Source organism: Camellia sinensis, chromosome 14 (genome assembly GCF_055761805.1).
Source record: "Camellia sinensis isolate YWXY chromosome 14, ASM5576180v1, whole genome shotgun sequence".
NCBI lineage: Eukaryota > Viridiplantae > Streptophyta > Magnoliopsida > Ericales > Theaceae > Camellia > Camellia sinensis.
In genome coordinates, this window is record NC_138974.1 from 67,450,980 (window position 1) to 67,476,939 (window position 25,960).

The window sequence follows — 25,960 nt, forward strand, 5'->3', positions numbered from 1 at the left end:
ACACCAGGGGAATTCATGGGAAGAAACGTCGGTAGGCGTTGTGCTTACCACAATGAAGAAAGGCACCCAACTCAGGGCTGCAGAGCCCTAAAAGCACACTTAGAAGACTTGGTAAGGTAAGGACATCTGAGGGACCTTGTTGATGAGGCCAGGACTAGAGAAGAACAGGCAAGATTGCCTCAAGCACAAGCAGCTCCGCCTCCCCCAACTTAGCAACCACAGGCAGGAGGACCACGGGTGGTTAATGTAATTCACTCAAAAGTGAACGAAAACGACATATGAGGGGAGACCCAGAAGGTAAAACACCTACAGCACGTGAACTAGGTCGGACATAAAAGACCTCGGCCTGAAGAATGCCAGGGACCGACGATAGCCTTTATTGAAGCCGACCTAGAGATGGTCTAGTATCCACATAATGATGCCTTGGTAGTATCCCTCCAGATTGGGGAGTGCCAGGTGAAACGCATCCTGATTGATTAAGGAAGCTCTTGCGACATCATGTATGTTAGATGTTACAAAGAGCTGGGCCTTCATCCTGATGACTTGGAGCAATCCAATGGCCCGATGGTCGGCTTCAATGGAACGCCGACGTGGCCACTGGGCGCAACAAGCTTGGAAGTGCAAGCTGGCACTAAGAAGATCAGGACATAATTCATGGTGATTGGCACACCTTCGCTATACAACATCATCTTGGGAAGGCCATGGTTGCATGCAATGGGGGCAGTTCCCTCAACATTGCATCAACTACTGCGGTTCCCAACAGAGCATGGGGTTGAAGAAGTCAGAGGAGATCAACTGCAGCCAAAGAATTGCTCCATGGTAGCAATGAAATCCACCTGCAACATTCGAGAACCAGAAAAGGCAGAAATTGAAGATGAGGACGTGGAAATCCTAGAAGACGTCGGCAAAGAACTAGCCGAGAAAAGCAAAGAGGCACTGAAGAAAATCCTCGTCCAGGATAGGGATGAAGAACGCTTCTTTCTTCTCGGCTCGGGCTTAGCCGAAGAAAAGGAAAAAGAGTTGGAGACTTTTCTAAGAGCCAACATTGAGGTGTTCGCCTAGACACCTTACAAAATGCCTGGCATCGACCCCGAGGTCACTTGCCACAGACTGAATGTCGACAGGTCGGCAAAACCTGTGATTCAACGAGCTAGAAGACCGACGTTGATGCACGTCGAAGCAGTAGAGGAAGAAGTGGACAGACTTCTGGAGGCCAGGGCCATTCGAGAAGTTCATTACCCGACATGGCTATCTAACACAATAGTGGTAAAGAAGAAGAACGGTAAATGGAGGGTCTGCGTAGATTTTACAAGCCTGAACAAAGCTTGTCCCAAAGACAGCTTTCCTCTACCCAAGATTGACCAGTTGGTAGACGCCACATCTGGACATGGAAGGATGAGCTTCCTGGACGCTTACAGAGGATACCACCAGATAGTCATGTACCCCCCAGACGAGGAGAAGATAGCGTTTATCACCCCGAAAGGGCTGTATTGTTACAAGGTAATGCCTTTTGGGTTGAAAAACGCAGGAGCAACTTACCAAAGGTTGGTAACCAAGATGTTCAAAAACCTGATTGGCCAAACAGTAGAAGTCTACATCGACGACATGGTCGTGAAGACCAAGGAACCTAAAGGCCATCTTGCCGACCTAAAAAAGGTCTTTGATATACTCAAAACATACCGGCTTCGACTCAACGCATCGAAGTACGCATTTGGAGTTGGATCAGGTAAATTTTTGGGGTACCTGGTAACAAGAAAGGGCATTGAGGCCAGCCCAGACCAAATCAAGGCCATCCTAGAGCTGAAAAGCCCGACGTCGGCAAAACAGGTTCAGATGCTTACTAGAAGGGCCGCAGCCCTAGTAATGGCTTCAAAGAAACTGAACCATTACTTTCAAGCGCACAAGATTATAGTGCTAACTGAGCACCCATTGAGGTCCTTGCTACAACAAGGAGATTTAACTGGAAGAATAGCAAGATGGGCAGTAGCCTTGGGCTAGTATGACCTGGAGTTCAGGCCAAGAACAGCAATTAAGGGCCAAGTTTTGGCCGACTTCGTGGCCGAATTCACGCCAGAATCCATTGAACATCGGGTTCCGTTGAGCTAAGATGAACGATGTCCAAGCAAACAAGGAGAAGCCCAGCCAAAGGCAAAAGAACAAGGAAAGGAAAAACTTAGACCCTGCAGCATTTACATCGGCGAATCCTTTCGCTTGTTTGTCGATGGGAGTTCAAACCGGCAAGGAGCAGGGGCAGGAGTAGTGTTGATATCTCCTGATGGGGAGATATTGGAACAGTCTATTCGATTGGGGTTCAAGGCCTCAAACAATGAGGCAGAATACGAAGCACTGATTGCAGGACTAAAGCTAGCAGTGGCAGCAGAAGCAGATGAGGTAATAATTTTTTGTGATTCACAACTTATAGTAAATCAAACAACAGGAGAGTTTGCAACCCGAGATGAAAGGATGTCGGCATACGCCAAGGAAGTCATCAGGCTGGCAGCCTTGTTTCGCAACTGCCGACTTTTTCAGGTCAACCGAGATGATAACAACCACGCCGACGCGTTGGCCAACTTGGCAAGCTCAATGCAAACTGGAAAAACAAGAACAATAATGATTGACTATCTGTCAAGCCCAAGCATAGAACAGCCGATCACAGAGCAAGAAGCAATGTGTGTGGACGTCAAGAATTTCTGAAAGAGGGAAAGCTGCCAGAAGACCATAAGGAGGCACACAAGGTCAGATTGAAGTCGGCAAGATTCAGTCTGACAGCGGACGGACATGTGACGCCCCAAATATTTTTTTTTTTTTTTTTTTTTTGAAACATCATAAGATTTAAATAACAATAACTTACTAGATAAAATTTTAACTACTAGTTAGGAACTTTTAAGTTCTTACAAAGCCAAAGTCCAACGACAAAATAAAACTACAAGTTCACACACAACGTCACAACATAGTTTAATCCTAATACAAGGGATAACAGGATTTTATTCTGATAAATCTTGACTCTAAGTCAGCCAAGGTTCAATATTGGCAGCAGCTCCAGTTTCAGCCCCAGTCCCTTCTTCGACATAATCTGGCATGAAACGCCAGGGCAACAAAATATATGCCATGAGTTTTGCAACACAGTAAGAAAACGTAACCAACCTACCATTCTTTTTAAGAGAAAGATAATAAGATTCTAAACATGAGATAACAATATAATTGTACACATAAATTACAACCCTTAGAATAATTTCAGTAATTTTAATAAATTAAGTGACACTCGAAATCTCACCAAAGAGATTTAACTTACCAACCACTAAGCATGGCAACGGTTAATTTGAAACCCTCCCTTGGTCAAATATTTAAGTGTTACCAACCGTAACTACCAAGGATGCACACGTCCGGAGTTATATACCCAAGTAGTGGCATCCGTGGTCTGCCCCAAGGAAACGGTCTGCCAGGGGTAAGTAACTTCCCTGTGTGCCACCTGCACATCCACCCTTATTCCAAAACCGAATACCGAAAAGGTTCAAATAAGTCTCGTGCCATCTTAGAGTTTCGCAACATAATTTACGTGAGAATTCTCAAAACCAGGGCTCACCCTGAATATCCGGTATTAACCCTTCATCAGTAACTCATTATATACCGTTAATCATTTTGGTTAATTTATATACTAAACACAAATTATTCAAATCTCAATCACCAATAACGTTATACCAACTAAAGAAAAACTCCCAACATAAAATATTATGCATGTCACCCAATAATAGTTCAATGTACAAAATTTAGTAAATAATTACTTAAAACCATGGTATGAACATAATAACTTAAATACAAGAAATAAACCATAAATGCACACCTGCACAAATTTTTGATTTACTAAATTAGACTAGTATAATATGAAAGTGGTGATTTTATCCTGTTCAGAATTTTTTTTTTCAGAATATATGTCTTGCAAGTAAAATTTTAAATACATTACTTATACAACTCTAAAATTCATATCAATCTACAGAATAATCCATAAACAAGTTATGGTCATTTTTCAGAAAGCATTTTCAAAAAATAAATTATAAATAATTCTTAAAAATTCCAAGGGTGTTTATGACACAGATTTGTCACATTTCCTTATATTAACTCCATGCTTAAATTTATAGATCAAACCCATAATCTAAAAATTTATCATGAAACTAGACTTCTCAAATTTCATATTTTAGTTAGAAATTACCAGATTTGGCTTAGTATAGAATTTTAAATAAATTTTCAAATACAAGGTAAAATCTGTCACACAGTTTCAGATTTAGTTAAAATTTTTTATAAATTCGTAGAAAGCTCAAAAATTGTTTCAAAAAATTTCTAGATAAACTAGACATCATTATCAACAACTGTGTAGAAGGAATTATCTCGAAATTTTGAGTATAAAATTATCTAAAAATTCGGGTAAACATGCTGGCAGATTCAAACAGATTATTCTCAACACAGTTTCAAATTAAAAATTTGTATAAATTCGTAGAGAGCTCAAAAATTGTTTCCAAAAATTTCTGGACAAACTAGATATCATTATCAATAACTTTGTAGAAGAAATCATCTCGAAATTTTGAGTGTAAAATTATCTAAAAATTCAGGTAACAGGTTGGCAGATTCAAACAGATTATTCTCAACACAGCTTCAGTTTTAATTAAAACTTTGTATAAATTCGTAGAGAGCTCAAAAATTGTTGCAAAAATTCCTGGATGAATTAGACATAATTATCAACAACTTTGTAGAAGAATTAATATCGAAATTTTGAGTATAAAATTGTCTAAAAATTCGGACAAACATGCTGGCAGATTCAACACAGTTTTAGACAATGTATCAAATGTACATAATCTGAAAAATTTCAATTATATAAAAAAAAAGGAGAGGGTTGAGAGGGTTTTCTTACTTAGTGGTAGGGTTGAAATGGAATAATGAAATGGTAGAAAAATATGCAACCTCAATCTCCTCCTCTTCTTCCACGAGAATTCCCTCTATTTGGATTTAATGGTTTATGCTTAGTCTAGAAATATGAACTCTCTGTGTAGAAATATGAACTCTACTAGATGCAATTTAAAGACTCCCTCCGAGGTTAGCTCTCTCTCTCTTCCACTCTCTCACACATTTTTTTTTTTCAAAAAAATTCCATTCCCTTTCTCCAATTTCTAAGAGCAAGCTTTCCCTAAATTTTATAAGCTTTTCCCTAAATTTTACAAGCTTTCCCTAAATTTTATGGCTATCCTAAATTCTAAAAGATGGTGGGTTTGGTAGGAGCTGTGGGTTGTTTGCCCACGGTTTGTTTGTTTGTATTTATTTATCTATTTATTTATTTATTTTTATTTATTTATTTTTTTTGTGTGTGTATTTGTAGGGGTTCTGAAAATTGATACCCTAAGATTTTTATCTAAGGTATTTAGTAAGAATAATTATTATATTGAATCCTAATTAAACTAATTTATAAACAACAAATATTGAACACTCACAAAATTATCATTCTTAATAGGGTTTTTGTTAGTGATAGGATTTGGTTAATTTAAAACTAATTAATTAATTTACTTATTTATTTTCTTTCAAGAATAATTTAAATATGGGTTTTCACAATCTACCCTTCTAAAAAGAATTTCGTCCTCGAAATTAATTCGTACCTTTAGACTCGAAAAGTTGAGGATAATTGACACGTATCATATCTTCTTGCTCCCACGTTGACTCTTCCGTCCCACAATGTCTCCAGAGAACTCGAACCAATGGTATAGTTTTACCTCGTAATTTCTTCTCGCGATGATCTAAAATCTTGACAGGCCTTTCTTCAATTGTCACGTCTTCATCAAGATTAATCTCCTCCCAATTGATGATGTGAGAAGGGTGTGGCTCGTATTTCCGTAGCATAGAGACGTGAAAAACATTATGTACTCCAGCCAGTTGAGGCGGTAGAGCCAAACGGTACGCCACTTCTCCTATTTTGTCCAAAATTTCGAAAGGTCCAATGAAGCGAGGTGACAACTTTCCCTTCTTTCCGAAACGAACAACTCCTCGATGAGGCCGTACTTTCAGAAACACATGATCTCCAACTTTAAATGCTAAAGGTCTTCTCCTTTTATCTGCATAGTTTTTTTGCCTACTCTGAGCGGTCTCGAGCCTCTGCCTAATTAGTTTCACCTTCTCGGTAGTTTCTTGAACTAATTCTGGCCCTAAAAGAGGTGCCTCTCCGACTTCTGTCCAACATATTGGTGATCGGCAAGGCCGTCCGTACAAAGCTTCATACGGTGCCATACCAATACTTGCTTGAAAACTGTTATTGTAAGAGAATTCGACTAGTGGTAAGTGTTTCTCCCAATTACCTTTAAAGTCCATCACACAAGCTCGAAGCATGTCTTCTAAAGTCTGAATTGTTCTTTCTGATTGACCGTTAGTTTGAGGGTGAAAAGCTGTACTAAAACACAACTCTATACCCAAGGCCCTTTGCAGACTTTGCCAGAACTGTGACGTAAAATGAGAATCACGATCTGACACTATTGAGACTGGTACTCCATGCAATCTAATGATTTCTCGAATAAATAATCGGCTTAAAGATTCGAGTGTGCCTGCTGGTCCTATTGGTAGGAAATGTGCCGTCTTAGTTAATCGATCAACCACCACCCAAATGGCATCATGGCTTTGCGGCGACTGGGGTAATCCTGTTACAAAATCCATTGTTATGTGTTCCCATTTCCACTTAGGTATTGGTAAAGGTTGGAGTTTCCCTGCCGGCTTTTGATGTTCTGCCTTCAGTTGCTGACACGTCAAGCACTTAGATACGAATTGACCAACGTCCTTCTTCATTCCACTCCACCAATACTGTCGCTTAAGATCCTGGTACATCTTGTTTCCTCCCGGATGAATAGCAAAAACTGAATGGTGAAATTCTTTAAGTACTTCGTCTCTTAATTGTTCGATGTTTGGCACAAAAATTCTACCTAAATACCTTAAACTACCATCTTGATGGAGTGTCCAATCCGGTGAAGATTCCTCGGTCACTAATCGGGCCTTGATGAAGTCGGTCTCCTGATCAAATCTTTGGACTTCCAACACTTTGGTAAGAAGTTGGGGTGTTGTAACTATTGTATACAACCTACCCTTCCCATTCTGAGTCTCTGGTTGTAACTTAAACTCATTCATAGTGCTTACCATTTCCCATTCTTTAATTGATATGCTGGCTACAATCTCTCTTGTCTTTCGACTTAGTGCATCTGCTACAACATTAGCCTTCCCGGGATGATAAGATATGGTGAATTGGTAATCTTCAAGGTACTCTATCCAGCGTCTCTGTCTCATGTTCAAATCTCTTTAGGTGAACAAGTACTTCAAGCTTTTATGATCGGTAAATATCTCAAATTTTTCGCCATAAAGGTAATGTCGCCAAGTCTTAAGTGCATAGACCACAGCCGCCAACTCCAGATCGTGAGTAGGATAATTTTTCTCACGATTCTTCAATTGTCTTGATCCGTAAGCTACTACCTTCCCGTTTTGCATTAACACACTACCTAACCCTTCCTTCGAGGCATCACAATAAACAGTGTACCCAACGTCACGTTCGGGTATGACTAATATAGGAGCGCTTGTCAGTCTCTTCTTGAGTTCTTGAAATGACTGTTCACACGCTTCGTTCCATTCAAACTTTACTCCTTTTTGCGTTAGGCGTGTCATCGGCTTGGCTAATTTGGAGAAATCCTGAATGAATCTCCTATAATAACCTGCTAATCCCAAGAAACTACGAATCTCAAACGTATTCTTAGGTTGTTTCCACCCCATTACTGCTTCTACTTTAGCAGGATCCACTGATATCCCTAATTCAGACACAACATGACCTAAGAACTTTACTTCCTTCAACCAAAATTCACATTTGCTAGCTTTAGCATACAATTGGTTTTCTCTTAGAATTTGTAAAACGGTTCTCAGATGTTGCTCGTGGTCTTCCTTCGATCGTGAGTATATCAAAATATCATCAATGAATACTACCACAAATTGGTCTAAATAGGGGGTAAAAATTTTGTTCATTAAACTCATGAATACCCCAGGAGCATTTGTCAAACCAAATGGCATTACCACAAACTCATAGTGGCCATAACGGGTTCGAAATGCAGTTTTGGGTATATCTTCTCCTCTGACACGAAGTTGGTGGTATCCCGACCTAAGGTCAATTTTGGAAAAACATTTTGAACCTCTTAATTGATCGAACAAGTCATCAATTATGGGTAAGGGATATCGATTTTTAATGGTGGCTCGATTTAGTTGTCGATAATCGATGCACAATCTTAAGGTTCCATCATTCTTCTTCGCGAATAATGCTGGCGCTCCCCAAGGGGACGTGCTTGGTCTAATGAACTTCTTACTCAACAGTTCTTGCAACTGCTCCTTCAATTCTCGAAGTTCAGCTAGCGCCATACGATGTGGTGCTATTGAAATCGGTGAAGTCCCGAGTTGAAGCTCAATCGTGAAATCTACATCTCGTTTTGGGGGTAATCCTGGTAATTCGTCAGGGAAAACGTCAACGTACTCACACACCACATGGGGTAATCTTGGATCCTCTCGATTTTCGTCTTCCAAAATTAGGCTTGCCAACCATCCGTTTAGTTGATCATGCCATCGCGACTTGCGACACGTTGGAGTTAGAGAATCTTGTCTATCTCCTTTAAATTGAACTTTCGTGCCGTTAAGGGGGGATACTGTCACTGTCTTACAGTAATAATCAATAATGGCTCGATGAACTGACAACCAATCAATTCCTAGGATGACGTCAAAATCAGACATATCCATAACTCTTAGATCACAGATCAGAAATGAACCGGAGATTTCTAGCTCACAAGATTTACATACTAGATTTACTCGGGTTTGACCTCCTAAGGGTGAAGCGACACTCATAGCTATCTTTAGCGCCTCTGGCTTTAAACCCAAACTTGTCATACATGCAGTGGATATAAAAGAATGCGAAGCCCCAGAATCAAACAATACTTTAACCCAAGAATTCATAAGGATTAACATACCTTGAATTACTGATGGGTTATCAACATCTTCTCCTTCTTGGAGAGCATACATTCTTCCTACTGCCTGTTGGTTAGTCTCTCCCCGTCTCTTTCCATTTCCAGCTCCTTGTGGTTGTGTTCTTGGTCGGCCTGCATTCTTAGAGGCTTGAGGCTGCCCCTTGTTGGTCTGGGCATGTTGAGTAGGCTTAGAACCTTGCCCTGGTTGGCATTTGTTGTATGGTTATGCCCCTCGCTGATCCATAAAATACTTCCCACCTTGAGGACACTCACTTCGACGATGCCCCTGTTGACCACATCCGAAACATCTTCCTTTCCACTCACTTACAAAGTTTCCTCCTTCCTGGTTTCCTCGATTCTGCCTTTGTTGCTGCTGCATCCCTCCGGCATAAGGTGCTGGCACAGGATGGTTTTTGGTGTTGCGGACTGGGCCTCCTCCGCGTGGTTGGTTGTTGTTCCTTGATTGCTGATTTCGAATGCGTTCGGAATCTGCTAACTCTCGTTCCACAATTAAAGCTCGATCCACCATCTGGGCATAGGTGGAGAGTTGCACTGCGATCAATCTTCCTCTAATGTCTGTGTCCAAGCCCCATTCGAATCGCCTAACCTTATCCTCTTCATTTGCTACTATGGCTGAAGCGTACCGTGAAAGAGCTTCAAAACGGTTCGCATATTGAGCGACTGACATTTTTCATTGTTTCAGTTGGAGGAACTCTTGAATCATTTCTTGTTTTAGCGAGTTAGGAAAATACTTTTCCATGAACAGGTCTTCGAACTGTCTCCGAGTTAATGTCTCTACTTGTCGAGTACTTTTGATCATTTCCCACCAATGATCTGCTTCCTCTTCCATTTGAAATGCCGCCATGGTCACTCTATCTTGTTCATTTCGGATGTCGGAAGTATCTAGCAACTTCTTAATTTGTCTTAACCAAGCTTCAGCTTCATGGCGGTTTGATCCACCAAGGAATTTGTGGGGACGTAGCTTTTCAAATTTTGCTATCATCTCCGATTTGTTTTGATCTTGGTTTCGGGGTGGTATATTGCCTACCCTATCAGCAATCGCGCGTATAATTCAAGCGACATCGCCATCAGGCACTCCATCACCATTACAATTGTTATTATTTCTTGTTCGTCTAGCCATTTTGTATGATGAGATTTTCTTGTGATTTATTCATTTATTTATTACCATTATTATTATTATTATATTTACGTGCAAGGATAGTTAAAAAAAAAAAACTTCATTAATTAGGCTAGATAAGCTACAATTAGCAAAATACAAGTAAAACATAGAAAAGATTAAATAACATACTACGGGCAAAAGATAGCCCCTACAATCCGAGTTAACTCCTACACTCACAATTCTAAACTAGGCAATTTTACATGTGAGCATACAAAACAATTGGTTAGCCTAGTTTATAATTCCCTTAAGACCCCTTAAAATAGCCAAGGAAAGTCTCTCCACACCAGGGCTTCCGGCTCCCATGTGGCTTGGAAAAGTCCCATGAATCGCCACAGCACCCTTACGAAGATAGCAGTTTCGCACACACGATGCCCTAGCAGCAGCACTGGCTCCTCCCGATAAGTCCTCCAGTCCCTGAAGTTCACTGACCCATCTCTCCTCACAATTCTGCTTGGGTCGGGCATGATACACTGAAGGCTCCAAAAGTCAAAAAGGTCGCCCACCCTATCAGTGAAACCATCCGAGAAAGGGCCTAATTGATATACCCAGGGAGTCTTTTGTCCTAGAATCTAGACAGGTCCGATATAGGTACCCACCCAACTCTCAGCTTTCCAAGCACAACCTCCTAGGGGATAAAGTCTGATATATACAAAAGAGCCAATCTGTAACCCGTTTCGCACATCCCAACCCTCAAACGTGGCTCCTATATCTCCAGTGTTCTCCTCGGTATTGCCTTCCATAGACTCATCTTCAGTGTCTGATTCAATCACAATAACCTCCGGGGGGTTGTATATTGGTACAACTTCTTCAACTTCATCAGACTCAGACTCAGGCTCAAGTTCAGGATCAGGTTCAGGGTCAAGCTCAAGCTCAAATTCATAGTCTTCTATAGGCATCTCCACTTCTTCACTTGGGTCAGATTCTATGTCATAGTTTTCCACCGAATTTTCCTCGTTAGAGTTAATGTCTGATGACCCTGACATCCTACAAATAAAAAGGTTCTAACTTAGTCAAGTCACCGCAAAATACAAATTAATGTAAGGTTTTTTTTTTTTTTTTTTAAAAAACAAACTTCTACCCATGGCCCAAAGGTTCAAACTTAGGCTCTGATACCATTGTAAGGCCCCGGTGTCCCACATCGGGAATAGAGGGGGAGTTCCTGGGCTACAAAAGTAAAAACTTAGACCCTTATATAGCATCGAGGCCTTTTCCCTAGTGGTGAAATCCCTATTAGAACTCCCCAGTTAAGCGTGCTTAGGCTGGAGTAGTTCTAGGATGGATGACCCATTGGGAAGAACAAATCCGTGCGGGCATGACCCAAAGCGGACAATATCGATGACGTGTAAAAGGTCGGGGCGTTATAAATGATATCAGAGCCGACTCTCCGGAGTACCGAGTGTGGGCCCCTGGCGTCTCTCGGTGCATGTGGGCGGGCTTGCGAGCTGGCAGGCTACTGCACGGGGATGTGCAGCCTTATGGGGGGTGGATTGTAAGGGCCCGGTGTCCCACATCGGGAATGGAGGGGGAGTTCCTGGGCTACAAAAGTAAAAACTTGGACCCTTATATAACATCGAGGCCTTTTCCCAAGTGGTGAAATCCCTATTAGAACTCCCCAGTTAAGCGTGCTTAGGCTAGAGTAGTTCTAGGATGGGTGGCCCACTGGGAAGAACAAATCCGTGCGGGCATGATCCAAAGCGGACAATTTCGATGACGTGTAAAGGGTCGGGGCGTTATAGGACATCTCTACAGAAGGTCCTTCACTGGACCCCTTTTAAGGTGCGTACACCCTTGCAGGTTGAAGATTTTTTATACGAAATTCATGAAGGAATTTGTGGAAGCCACGCTGGGGGCAGATCACTAGCTCACAGTGCCATTACCCAGGGGTATTGGTGGCCCTACAAGCAAAAAGATGCAGAAGCCTACGTGAAGAAGTGTGAACAATGCCAAATGTTTGCACCTTTGATACACCAGCCAGCTGCTGACCTAAACCCTGTATCTAGTCCATGGCCATTTTCCCAATGGGGCATAGATCTCATTGGGCAGTTGCCCCAAGCAACTGGGCAAAGGAAGTACTTACTGGTAACAACAGATTACTTCACGAAGTGGATAGAAGCAAAACCTCTTGCCAAAATCTGAGATGTGGACGTCAAGAATTTCATATGGAGAAACATCATCACCAGATTTGGCATTTCCAGAGCAATAGTTGCCGACAACGGAACGCAGTTTGATAGCAAACTTATCAAGAACTTCTGTGCGAAATTCAAGATAAAGAATTACTTTTCAACACCAAGTTTTCCCCAAAGCAACGGGCAAGCAGAAGCATCCAACAAAGTAATCTTGGATGGGATAAAGAAGAGACTGTAGGCAGTAAAAGGAAAGCGGGTAGACGAGTTGCCCAATGTACTCTGGGCATATCGGACTACGCCGAGAAGATCAACAAGGGAAACCCCTTTTGCCATGGCGTACGGCACAGAAACCGTCATCCCACTAGAGATCGGCATCCCAGGGATCAGAACCCGGGGAGTAGAGAATGGGACTAATGACATACTTCTAGCTCGAGAGCTGGATCTCTTAGAAGAAAGAAGGGAGAAAGCTGCAATTCAGCTCGTAGCGTACCAGCAGCAGCTTGCTAGAGCTTACAATAAGAAGGTCAATCCAAGGGATTTTCAGGTCGGCGACCTAGTTCTAAGAAAAGTTGTCGACAACAAGAAAGATCCCAGAGAGGGCAAGCTTGGCCCAAACTGGGAAGGGCCCTACAGAATCACTTCGGTATTGGGCAATGGAGCATACCGACTTGAAGACAATGAGGGCAAAGCATTGCTAAGACCCTGGAACATTTGTAATTTGAAAATTTTCTATCATTAAATGTTCCTTGTTATTTCTTACCGACATCATCAATAAAATTTTCCTAGTTCTAAGAAAAGTTGTCGACAACAAGAAGGATCCCAGAGAGGGCAAGCTTGGCCCAAACTGGGAAGGGCCCTACAGAATCACTTCGGTATTGGGCAATGGAGCATACCGACTTGAAGACAATGAGGGCAAAGCATTGCTAAGACCCTGGAACATTTGTAATTTGAAATTTTTCTATCATTAAATGTTCCTTGTTATTTCTTACCGACATCATCAATAAAATTTTAGCAGAGTTCTCCAAAGACTTGTAAATTGATAAAAGATGCATAATGATTGTTTCTAAAATAATGAGAACCCAAGTGGAACTCAAGTTCACATTGGGGGCAGAGAGAAGACAGTAATGCTTAACGCTTGTTGAAATTTGTGGCAATTTACAAGTTGAAGTTAAGCCGAGATAATTGTTTATCTTCACTTGTTGAAATTTGTAGCAATTTACAAGTTGAAGTTAAACTGAAGTAATGCTTAACGCTTGTTGAAATTTGTAGCAATTTACAAGTTGAAATTAAGCCAAGATAATTGTTTATCTTCACTTGTTGAAATTTGTAGCAATTTACAAGTTGAAATTAAACCGAAGTAATGCTTAACGCTTGTTGAAATTTGTAGCAATTTACAAGTTGAAGTTAAGCCGAGATAATTGTTTATATTCACTTGTTGAAATTTGTAGCAATTTACAAGTTGAAGTTAAACCGAAGTAATGCTTAACGCTTATTGAAATTTGTAGCAATTTACAAGTTGAAGTTAAGCCGAGATAATTGTTTATCTTCACTTGTTGAAATTTGTAGCAATTTACAAGTTGAAGTTAAACCGAAGTAATGCTTAACGCTTGTTAAAATTTGTAGCAATTTACAAGTTGAAGTTAAGCCGAGATAATTGTTTATCTTCACTTGTTGAAATTTGTAGCAATTTATAAGTTGAAGTTAAACCAAAGTAATGCTTAACGCTTGTTGAAATTTGTAGCAATTTACAAGTTGAAGTTAAATCGAGATAATTATTTATCTTCACTTGTTGAAATTTATAACAATTTACAAGTTGAAGATAAACCAAAGACAAGAAACTTGCCGAGGTATATCATCGGTTGGCATAACCAAGGTGTGTCACCCCGAGAAGGTTACACAAAGGAGGAAGAGTGTACATATGCAGAATATTCTAAGTATAGAATCATGCAAAGACAAAAAAAAAAGAAAAGACAGGAGTGCAAGCACTTAGAAAAGAAAAGTTATATTCATTCACCAAAGGGCACATTGGCCACACAAAAATCATACATTGTTCCAAAAAGATAAAGAAGCAACAAATACAAGTAAGCAAAAGAAGAACATAAAACTTAGAGCTAAGGCTCCTCTCCTCCAGATTGTTGAATTTGAAGATCAGATACCACCTCGGCCTCCTTCTCTGCCGCTATCTCGGCGTCAATTTCTTGGAGAGTTTCTTCAACAGTCTTGACCTCAGAAGGGATGTCGGCTAGTGCGATGTCGGAAACAGCTTCTTGGACAACCTCATCGCCTTCTTCATCTTGAGTCAAGTCTAGGACTTGCTCATTCTGAAGAGGGGACTTGGCCCCATCAGCATCTTTTGATTTTCTAATCAGAGCCTCGTCCTCTTCCTCCTCGGCCTCATCTTCAGCATCAGATTCGCCGACATCTTCACTCGGAGTTGGGGCTGGAGGAAATGGCAAGGGAATGGCGTCGGCCTTCCGCAATGGAGAATCATCAGGAACATTAAGCTTTTTAAGAAGGGACATCCAACCAAGGGTGAAACCCTTGTTGCATGCCTCCTTCACTTATTTTTCATAGGCCTCAGTAACGTCGGCTATACCCTATGAGTACGCCTTTTCGTCAGCATCTTTGATTTCAGTTTCTTTGGTGGCCAGGGCCTCCTGAAGCTCCTTTTCAGCTTGGGCCATTTTTTCCTCGGCCTCTCTCCTTTACGATTCGGCCACCTTCCTAATGGCCTCAGCAGCCTCAGCCTTTTCTTCGGCTTCGGTTTGAGCCTTGATAGCTTCCTCAGCTTGGTCTTCCAGCTTCTTCATTTTTGACTGGAAGCCTTTGTTGGTTTTTTGGAGGCTGGAGACCTCCCTCTTCATCTCGGCAAGCCTCGCCCTGTTCTCAAAAGACTGCATTGAGAAAGAGTAGGCATGCTGGATGGCCTGAAAGAAAACAGAGGTATTAAAGAATATTCAAAGTGTAAAATAAAGAGAAAGGAAAAATTTACCAAGAAGAAGACGTTTACCTGAACAGAGTGCTGTAACATTAAGGCATAGTTCTCATACTCGCTATACTGGGCGTTCCGCTCCAGGTCACCTAGGAGAAGTAGAGCAGTACTAAGGGCAACGCTGACATTGATATCGTCGGCGCTGTCACTTGCCATTACGGGCTTATCCTCAAGGGTGATTTCGGGGGCCTAGGGGGCATCTGGTTTCTTTGACCCCGAAGTCGTTGTAGATGACCTCGGACTTTTTGATTTAGAGGATTCGGAAAGAGGTACTTCGGCAGACCTCTTCGAAGGGACAGAGGCAGTTTTCTGACTTGGAGCCAGTTTTGGGGCTGGCAAAGTGTCCTCAGTCTCAACCTGAGTCACTTTCGCCTTCGGTTGAACTTTCTTAATTCTTTTTGGTTTTTCTGGAGGTTGGGTTTGTATTGGTTGTTCGTCAATGGATGATGGAATGTTGGCTAGGAGGTCTTTAGCAACTGTCTTTGCGCGACCCATCTCGGCTATAAGAACAAGACGTCGGTGACGCTTTCTTTGGGATGGTGGAATAAGGTATGGAGCCGAGGTCGACGGCTGTTCTGCTGGATCAGAGGTTGATCCTTGGTCTGTTCGTGATGTTGATGCAACTGGAGAAGTTATAGCAGAGGGAGGAGATAAGCTCTTCTTCTTCTTTTTCTTGGGAACGTCGGGGAGAGCTGATTTGTCTGTTAGGATGAAATTAAGAAGCAAGGGTGCCTTTCGCTTATGGATTGGCAAATCCAGAAGTCTCTTCAAGTCTTTGCTGGGGACAAAGGATTGTCGAAAATCTTTTGGTGGCTGACGAACAGCTGCAAAAAGAACAGATGTCAGAAACAGATAAAGTATTTAAGACTTTGAAAGAAAACAGGCAAAGCTAAATACTGGGCTCTTACCCTTGCCCTTTAAAACTGATCGGGGAAGAGGGTAGAGATGGATGTCCTCGTCTGGAGCAAACTCCCAATTTCCCGAGGTAATGAGATAGTCATCTCCAGCCCCTTTGTTGGAGTTTGGGAGGTCGGCTATGATTTTGAATTCTGTAGACCTCGGCTTAAGATAGTAAATGAAGCCTTTTTCTTTCAAGTTAAGGGCATACATGGTGTAACAATACTGTATATCGGCTAGGGTGATCCTAACGTTTTCCTGTTTAGCTAAGGCGATAATACCAAAAATCACTCGATAAGAATTGATTGCCAGTTGCATGGGGTTCAACTTATAATAATGAAGAATCTCGCGAAAAATGATGTTGAGTGGGAGCCGGAGTCCGCACTCAGTAAAAGCTACAATGGGAAGGGGCACAGCGTTTTCTGTAGGCATGATGGAGTCATCATCCCCAGCCAGTCTCAGATGGACATCAGCAGGGATGGAGAACTCTTACCTAAAGTACTCAAGTTTGGTCGGGGTATCTACCCTATGTCTCCACATACCCATGATATCGGCCTGAATTAGAAGGGTTGAAATTCAGAAAGAAGATATTTCTTATTGATGGGACCTCGGCAAAAACCTAGGTTTGGGCTGGTACAGAAATTTGTAAGGAATGTTTCAATTTTGCCCTAAATCTTGGGTTCTACAAACAAATCCCAAACCTAAAGCTATCAAGATGAAGATCAAAGGCACAGATCTGGAAAAGACACAAAAAATAGAAAAACAAATACGAAGTTTCAGAGTCAAGAACAGAGATGGACTATCAAGAACATGAAGAATACAAAGGGTTGAAGGCCAGGAACAATAGCAAGATGTGCAAAAAGAACTAAGAACAGTACATGTATTCAGGGCATAAGCAAAAAGCAAAATAACCGCATTCAGATGTATGATTTACAAATTGATTATTTAAGCAAAGCAGTAGTAAACAAGAAATTCCAGAAAAGATCAAGAACTGGAATAGAAAGAAACAGATGCTTACCAGAAAATATGAAGCCGGTATGAAGATTGCCGAAGTCAGACGACAGTTACAGATGTAACGAAGACAACGAAAACTTCACAAGAAGAACGAAAGGTAATTACAGAGCTTGGAGCTTGAGCAATGGCAGATTCAAAAGAAAGAGTTTAGAGAGAGAAAAAACAAGAGAAATCAGATGCAAAAGCGAAGAGACGGAAAAAAGGGAAAAAGTTTTTGATTAAACAGAAACGGCGGCAAAAGCAATCAATACGCCTAGAAGAACGAGGGTGTCAGACGGCGCACATGAAGAAAGAGGTGGCTAACAGGTGCGTCACGTGTACAAACCAGTAAGAGGGAAACGCGTGGCTAAAACGGTTTGGTTGAAGTGCATGACAGCTCATGTGCGTAAGAAGGTCCTTAAAAATCTTGATTTTTTAGAAAAAGCATGTCGGCCTGAAATGAATGATCTCGGCTGTCAAATTTTAAGCCAATTTACTGGAAGAAAATACATATATAGGTTCCATCACCTCAGAATGCCGAGGTAATAGAACCTAGAGGGCAGTTGTGGGGATATATTTTATGAGTACCAACATGTGGCAAGGTGACGCCGACGTGTCAGCCGAGGTGCCATGTGTCCTGGTCGAGACGTCGAGGTGATCTCGGCAAGACCGAGGTTATCTCCGAAGATATCGAAATCCGAGATAAATGGAAAAGGGACCAGAGTCCTAGGATAAAGAGGAGACTTAGCCAAGATAAGGATAAAACTCTTAGAGAGTTTATCTTTATCTCTTGAAGAGTCCAAAGTAAGTACTGAATTGGAATCCATAGAAGTCAGGCTTCTTGTGGGACTATGATTAAGTAAACTATAAGAGAGAGGCACCCCCATGAGTCTAAGGTACGCAATTTATGCTTTGAGCAGTGAGTTTAGCACTTGATTATCTTTGAGAGATATACTGACTTGATCGTCGGAGTGCCCCTGGGTGGAAGAGCCACCACCGAAGCCTTTTCTTTCTGTTACAGGTTAGCTGAAGCTATCTATTCTGCCAGTGCTCTCTAGCTGATTACTAAGCGGGCAGTGTAGTCAAAAAATCACCCACACAGTTCATTTTTAACTTTTTATAATAAAAAGACAAAAAAATTTAAGGATAATTTCAAATCAGTTGATGTTTGGAAAAATATTTTCTAATTCAAAGTAAACTTTACAAATATTAAAAAGTAAGGTAAATTACAAATACACCTCCTGAGGTTTGATTAAAATATAAATCGCCTTATGTGGTTTTGAAAATTACCTTCCATCTCCTGAGGTTTCTAATTTCATAACAAATTGCCTCTTTTATTAATAAATCATCAAGTCAATTAACAGTTTTTAATGATGTTAAAAATATGTTTCAATTAATAATTTAGGTAATTTTATTATTGTATAGGAGAGCAATTATAAATTTTATTTTTTTAGTTAATTCTGTTAAATAAAAAAATTAACAATGAGGTATTTGTAATTTTTCAAATCACATAAAGCAATCTATATTTTAAACAAATCAAAAAGGTATATTTATAATTTACCCTAAAAAGTAAGATTATAAATTTTCTCATTACTTTGTAAATAGTTTTGGAGTCCCCTTTGAGATGTAAATTTTCCAAAAATTTAAGTGTGAGAAACTTAAAGCAAAGTATGAAAAAATAACAAACAAACAAACTAGCAATTACAAATTATATTGAAAAAAATGGTGAATTATATTAATGGTTCTTATAGTTTAGGACTTATGTCATTTTGATTCTTAATTTTTCAATTATGACATATTTGATCATGAATTTTGAATCTTATTTCAAATAAGGATAATTGAAGATATTATTGTTTAATTTCAAGGGCAAAATCATTAATTTGGTAAAATGTAAACTAATTTGATAAAAATAAATGTCAAACAAATATTTTTGAATTTTTAAAAATTATTTTTATCCACTAAAGATAAAATTATATAAAATTGATAAATCTTTTAGACATTTATTTATGCATTTATTTTGCTAAATTAATTTTTATTATATGTGTAGATGATCATCATGTAGTGGGTGGTTGTTTTTATTTTTATTAAATTAGTTTTTATTTTTTCAAAAGTCAAATATGGCGATAACTTTGATATCATTATTAAACCAATCCATTAAGGGGTAGTTTGGGATGATCTAAATAAGTATACTTTTTGACTTTTTATGAAATATGGGTTGAGTATGGGTTGAGTTTGAAGTGATATAATAGAGAGGTAATGTGCCTTAAATAAGATGATGTGACTTAAATGTGATAGTGACTTTTTGACTTTTTTTGAAGATGCCAAACCAGGCCTAAATAAAAAAATTCAAAACTAACAATATTTCATATATTAAATTTATCGATTACATATTAAAATCTTAACAACTACTCATTATATGATCATCATCTAAGTATATAATGAAAATTAATTTGAAAAAAAAAATGTCTAAAAGATTTATCAATTTTACATAATTTTATCTTTAATTGGTAGAAATAAATTTTAAAAATTTAAAAATGTTTTTTTGGCATTTATTTTTATCAAATTAGTTTATATTTTATCAAATTGATAATTTTGTCCTTAAAGTTAACTAATGGTATCTTCAATTATTATTATTTAAAATAAAATTCAAAATTCATGATCAAATGTGTCACAATTAAAAAGTTAAGAATTAAAATAACACGAGTCCTAAATTATAAAAACGATTAATGTAATTTGCCCTTGAAAAAAATGGATAATATTAGATTTTATTCAATAATTTTTTAGAATGGACAAATTAAAAACATTTTAAAAAACAAATTGAGTGAACAATAAATTTCTTTTATTTACGCATAATAAAATTTTTAAAAAAGTCTGGTGATAACTAAAATGATCACTATTGTTTTTTTTTTTTCTTAAAGTGAGGTGACAGGACACCCAACAAATTTATGCTTTCATAACAAATTTATTAATTAAATTTTTGTTATTCATGAAATAGTTCAAAACTATCACTACACCCACCCTCCTCCCCCCCCCTTATCCCTTGGTAGAGCTTTGGTGAAGATGTCCGCAACTTGATCTTCAGTCTTGCAATACTTGATTTGAATCTCATCATCTTCCATAACTTCTCTAATGAAATGATATTTGATAGCAATGTGTTTGGTACGAGAATGGTAGACGGGATTCTTTGCCATAGCAATAGTAGACTTATTATCACACATAATTGGAGTAGCTTCACCTTGCTTCTCACCAAAATCATCCAAAATTCTTCTTAGCCAAATTGCTTGTGTAGTTGCCAATGATGTTGAAATATATTCGACTTCAGCAGATGATTGTGCCACAGTTTGTTGTTTCTTGGATGACCATGAAATTACGCCCAATCCAAGAGAAAATGCATACCCAAAAGTGCTTCTCATATCATCAACACATCCAGCCCAATCACTATCACAAAATCCAAGTAACTTTGCATAAACAAATTTCTCATAAAAAATTCCATAATCAAGTGTACCTTGAATGTATCTCAACACTCTTTTTGCAACCCCAAAATGAATTTGGCTTGGACTGCGCATGAACCGAGACAATAAACTTGTAGCATACATGATGTCCGGTCTTGTAGCAGTTAAGTACAACAAACTTTCAACCAAACTTCTATAACAAGATGCTTCAGCTTCTTTGCTTCCATCTTCCTTTGACAACTTTTCATTCACAATCAAGGGAGCAGCAACTGCTTTGCAATTCTTCATTTTAAAATATAGTTCATTCTAAAAAGAGCTTTATCAAAAGCTAACATAAGTGGTATCAAAGCTTTGGTTTGGTTAAGAACAAGCTAGGTGTAGAGATCGGATACGGGAAAACAAGCCCCGAAGAAGAACAAATCGACGTCCATGGCGAATCCTAACAATCAAAATGTATCTACTCCTATCTTTAATGGTGAAATTTTTGATTTTTGGTATGTGAAAATGAGAACTATTTTTGTCCATACGGAGCTTTGGGATCTTGTTGAGAATGGGTTTGAGGAACCTAAAGATGAATGAGCTTTAACAAATCCCCAAAAGAACCAATTAAAAGAGCAAAGGAAGAAGGATTCAAAGGCTCTCTCTTTTATTCAACAAGGAGTTCCAGAAGCAATCTTTCCAAGAATTATCAATGCAACAAAAGCGAAGGAGGCATGGGATATTCTTCAGAAAGAGTATAGATGCAACTTGAAGGTAAGAACCATCAAACTTCAATCATTGAAAAGAGATTTTGAAAATTTAAAGATGAAGGATATAGAATTGTTGAAGGATTATTTTTCTAGAGTTATGGAACTTGTAAACCAAATGAAAATTTATGGGGATAATATTACTAATCAAAGAGTTGTTGAGAAAATTTTGATGAGTTTGCTGGAGAAATACAATCCCATTGTTGCTGTCATTGAAGAAACTAAAGATCTTGCTGATTTGAGTATTGAAGAATTGATGGGTTCAATTAAAGCATTTGAGCAAAGGTTGAGTAGGCAATCTGAAAAGTCAATTGAAAGTGCCTTTCAATCCAAGCTCAATGTTAGTACCTCTAATTCCCAAGGAAGAGGAAGAGGAGGATGAAGAAATGCAACTGGAAGAGCAAGAAATGCAAGAGGAAGAGGAAGGTCTAATTTTCAAATAAAGGAAAATGAAGAGTCCACTCAACAAAAGTGTGGAATTTGCAACCGACGCAATCATGTTGATAAAGATTGTTGGATTCGAGGAAAACCAAAATGTTACAATTGCAACAAATTTGGGCATGTCAAGAAGGATTGCCTAGTCAAGAGCACTCAACAAGCTAATTTTTTCGATGAGCAAGAAAGTGAAGGGCACATGTTCTATGCTTGTCACAAGGCATCAGATCAAACCAAGGATGTATGGTTTCTCGATAGCGGATGTAGCAATCACATGACAGGAGATGAAAGCATTTTTATGAAAATGGATGCTTCCTCCAATTCTCAAGTAAAAATGAGGAATGGTGCCTTAGTCCAAACAAAAGGAAAAGGTACTATTGCTATAGAAACCAAGATAGGTACAAGATTCATTTCCGATGTTCTCTTAGTTCCGGACTTGGAGCAAAATTTGCTAAGTGTTGGACAACTTATGGAGCATGGATACCTTGTTCACTTTGAAGATGATTTTTGCAAAATTTTTGACAAGGGGGGGAAAAACCAAGTTGTAGCAAAAATCAAGATGGAGAAGAACAGAAGTTTTCCTCTTATTTTCTGGTATAGCAAAAATGTGGCTTTGAAGATGGATGTGATTGATAATTCATGGCTTTGGCGTAGAAGATTTGGGCACTTGAATTTTCAAAGCTTGAAGCATCTACAACAAAGCAATATGATTTTTGGGTTGCCAACCATTCATGAAGTGCAACATATTTGTGAAGGTTGTGCACTTGGAACGCATCACTGGGAGTCATTTCCAAAGGAGAAAGCATGGAGAGCTAAAGCACCATTGGAGCTTGTCCATACTGATGTGTGCGGACCTATGGATACACTAACTCATGGAGGTAACAAATACTTTATTATCTTTGTTGATGATTTTACTAGAATGACTTGGGTGTATTTCATGAGACAAAAGAGTGAAGTTTTCTCTATCTTCAAGAAATTTCAAAATCTTGTTGAAAGACAAAGTGGTTGTTTGATTAAAGTATTGAGAAGTGATAGAGTCGGAGAATATAACTCAAATGAGTTTATGAAATTTTGTAAAGATATTGGAATGGAAAGGCAATTGACTATTGGGTACACTCCACAACAAAATGGTGTGGCAGAAAGAAAGAATAGAACCATAGAGGAGATGTCCAAGTCTATGCTACATGAGAAGGGGCTACCCAAAACTTTTTGGGGTGAGGCCGTGTATACAACAGTTTACTTGATGAATATATGTCTTACAAAAGCTCTTAAGGACAAAACTCCATTTGAAGCTTGGAGTGGAAGGAAACCATCAGTGAATCACTTGAAAGTGTTTGGTTGCATTAGTTATGCTCATGTTCCAAAAAAAGTGAGGCACAAGCTTAATGAAAATAGTAAGAAATGCATCTTTGTGGGTTATAGCTCAAAATCCAAAGGCTATAGACTCTTCAGTTTGGATCAAAAGAAGGTGATTATTTGTAGAGATGTTCTTTTTTATGAGAATGCGTCTTTTGATTGGAAGGAAAAGAAAGTCCAAGATCAAAGCATTGCTTTCAATGAAGAATCGGAAAATCTACAAGTTGAAGATGTTGTAACTCTTGAATCTCCACAAAGAGTGTCACCAATTGCTAGTTCACAATTTTCTCCAAATTCAAGGTCAAGTTCAAGTTCAAGTTCAAGTTCTTCATCTCCAAGTTCAACTCCAAGAAATATAAGGAGTCTTAGTGATGTGTATGCAAGATGCAATTTATACATTGTTGAACCTGAAAATTTGAAGAGGCAATAAAGATAAAGCATGGAAGAAAGCAATGGAAGATGAAATTCATGTGATTGAGAAGAACAAGACTTGGGAGTTAGTGAAGAAACCGAAAGAAAAAGAAATAATTGGTGTGAAGTGGATTTTCAAAACAAAGTTCAATCCGGATGGCATTAATTAAAAACATTTTAAAAAACAAATTGAGTGAACAATAAATTTCTTATATTTACGCATAATAAAATTTTCAAAAAAGTCTGGTGATAACTAAAAATGATCACTAAACTTGTCACCATTGTTATTTTTTTATTTCTTAAAGTGAGGTGACAGGACACCCAACAAATTTATGCTTTCATAACAAATTTATTAATTAAATTTTTGTTATTCATAAAATAGTTCAAAACTATCGCCACACACCCCCCCCCAAAAAAAAAAAGACTTGTTAGAGAGATAAATTTCTTAAATGTTTTATTAAAATTTCTACCAAACATTTATATTAGTCTAGAAGTTTATGTAAGTATTTAGTAAAAAATTTGATAAAAATTTGAGGTTTCTAACATTTTTGTTAGGAATATAATAAGAAATTTCCATTAGACTTTTGCAGTGACTTTTAAATTTTTTGAGACATTAACATACAAGTCCCATTTTGTGAACTTATAATCCATTAAGTCCTAGATAAAATTATTTGCTCCTCCAAGTCCCATTAATTTTTAATAGATCAATTTATCCTTCCAAGACCTCCTCTATCTACCAAACAATTGATGTCTTCATTCTCTCTTTCTTACTTCTACACCCACTCCCCACAACACCAACAACCAAACATTCTCTCTCTCTCTCTCTCTCTCGTCCATCTCATAGACAAAGCATAGAGCATCAAGCTCACTTGCGGCGAGCTCACAATCATTTGTCTCTTGCAAGGCGGAAACGTCATCATAGCGGAGAGCGGTAGTGAGACCAAGGAGGGGGTGAGGAGAGAGAAGCAAAGGGCGTCGAGAGCCATTGTTGAAGTTGCCAAGTGATGAAGTTGTTTGGTGATGTTTTTTGGGTTGCAGTTTGAGGTTTGGGTTTATTAATTTCGGTTGATCTAAGCTGGAGATATATGTGGCCTCAAAATTTGATAAAGGCTTATTTTGAAGAAAAAAAAAAAGTCAGTTGATTTATTTTAATCATCAGTGTGTTTAGTTTTATAATTTTAAAATTGAAAATATTATCAGTTTAAAATTGGAAAAAATGATAATATTCTCAGTTTTAACACTGAAAAAAATTAAAAAAATTTCTCAATTTTACTAGATATTTTTGAGACATTTCTCAATTTTTTTCATGATTAAAATTAAGAATATTATAAACTGAGAATGTTCTCAATTTCAAAACAGAGAATAATTTCAGTTTATAATTATCAAAACTAATAAATTTCTCAATTTTTTTCTGGAAATATTGTCAGTTTTAAGAAATTTTTCAATTTTTTTCATAATTAAAAATAATAATATTATAAACTGAAAATGTTCAAATTGAAAACAAGAGAAGATGAGAGAGAAAGCTAGAGAGAGCAAGCCAATGATTTTGATCAATTCAAGAGACAATGTTGTTAGAGAGAGAGAGAGAGAGAGAGAGAGCAAGAGAGAGTTAGGAAAAGAGAAACTGAAGCATCTCGTGAGGGAGATTTTGTGGGCTGTAATAGGGTGATTCAAGAAAACAAAACTAGAAGGTACAGAGAGAGGAAGCAAACAAGTAGTCCGTTCTTGTTTTCAATTAGAGAGGAAGCAAACTAAAAGGATTTGATGTTCCATTAGTGGAAAAAGTAATGCGTTCTTGAACATGAAATCAACCTTGATGATTTCTTCGTCAGAATGAACAGGAAATGGAAGGTGAACTTCAATGATGGCGCCGCCGGCGCGAGTAACGTAGGCATAACCAAGAAATCCTTTGAGATCCTTCGAAATTGTATCTTCATCCACTTCCCATAATTGATTTGATTTTGTTTTTAGTAAATAATATCAATGTTGTTATATATATATATATATATAATTGTTTGGGTTGAAGGGTAAAAATGTCTTCTTATTTATAAATAGGATTTATTGGTTCAAAAACTTTTAGATAGGACCTAAGCTACTACCAAATATGTAGATAGGACTTTTAGGTAATTAATCCAATTTTTTTTAACTTAAAATATAAAGTAAAAAAATTAAAATATTTAATAATAACTTTTCATTTTTTACAAAAAGAAAGAAAAAATTATATGCTATTTTGAATTTTAATTTTTTAAAAAAATTTCAAGTAAAAGAAAAATGCTTAGACCCATTTTTTAGAGACCTACAATCTCCTCTGGATCTCAACCATCTATCTATCTATCTATATCTATCTATCTATATATCTAT

The 25,960-nt window shown here is 38.3% G+C and overlaps 1 pseudogene; it reads right to left on the reverse strand.

The window, feature by feature from the left end:
* Positions 1–20,207: 20,207 nt before the first annotated feature.
* On the reverse strand, positions 20,208–20,939 carry LOC145807053 (secreted RxLR effector protein 161 pseudogene; annotated as a pseudogene).
* Positions 20,940–25,960: the final 5,021 nt, after the last annotated feature.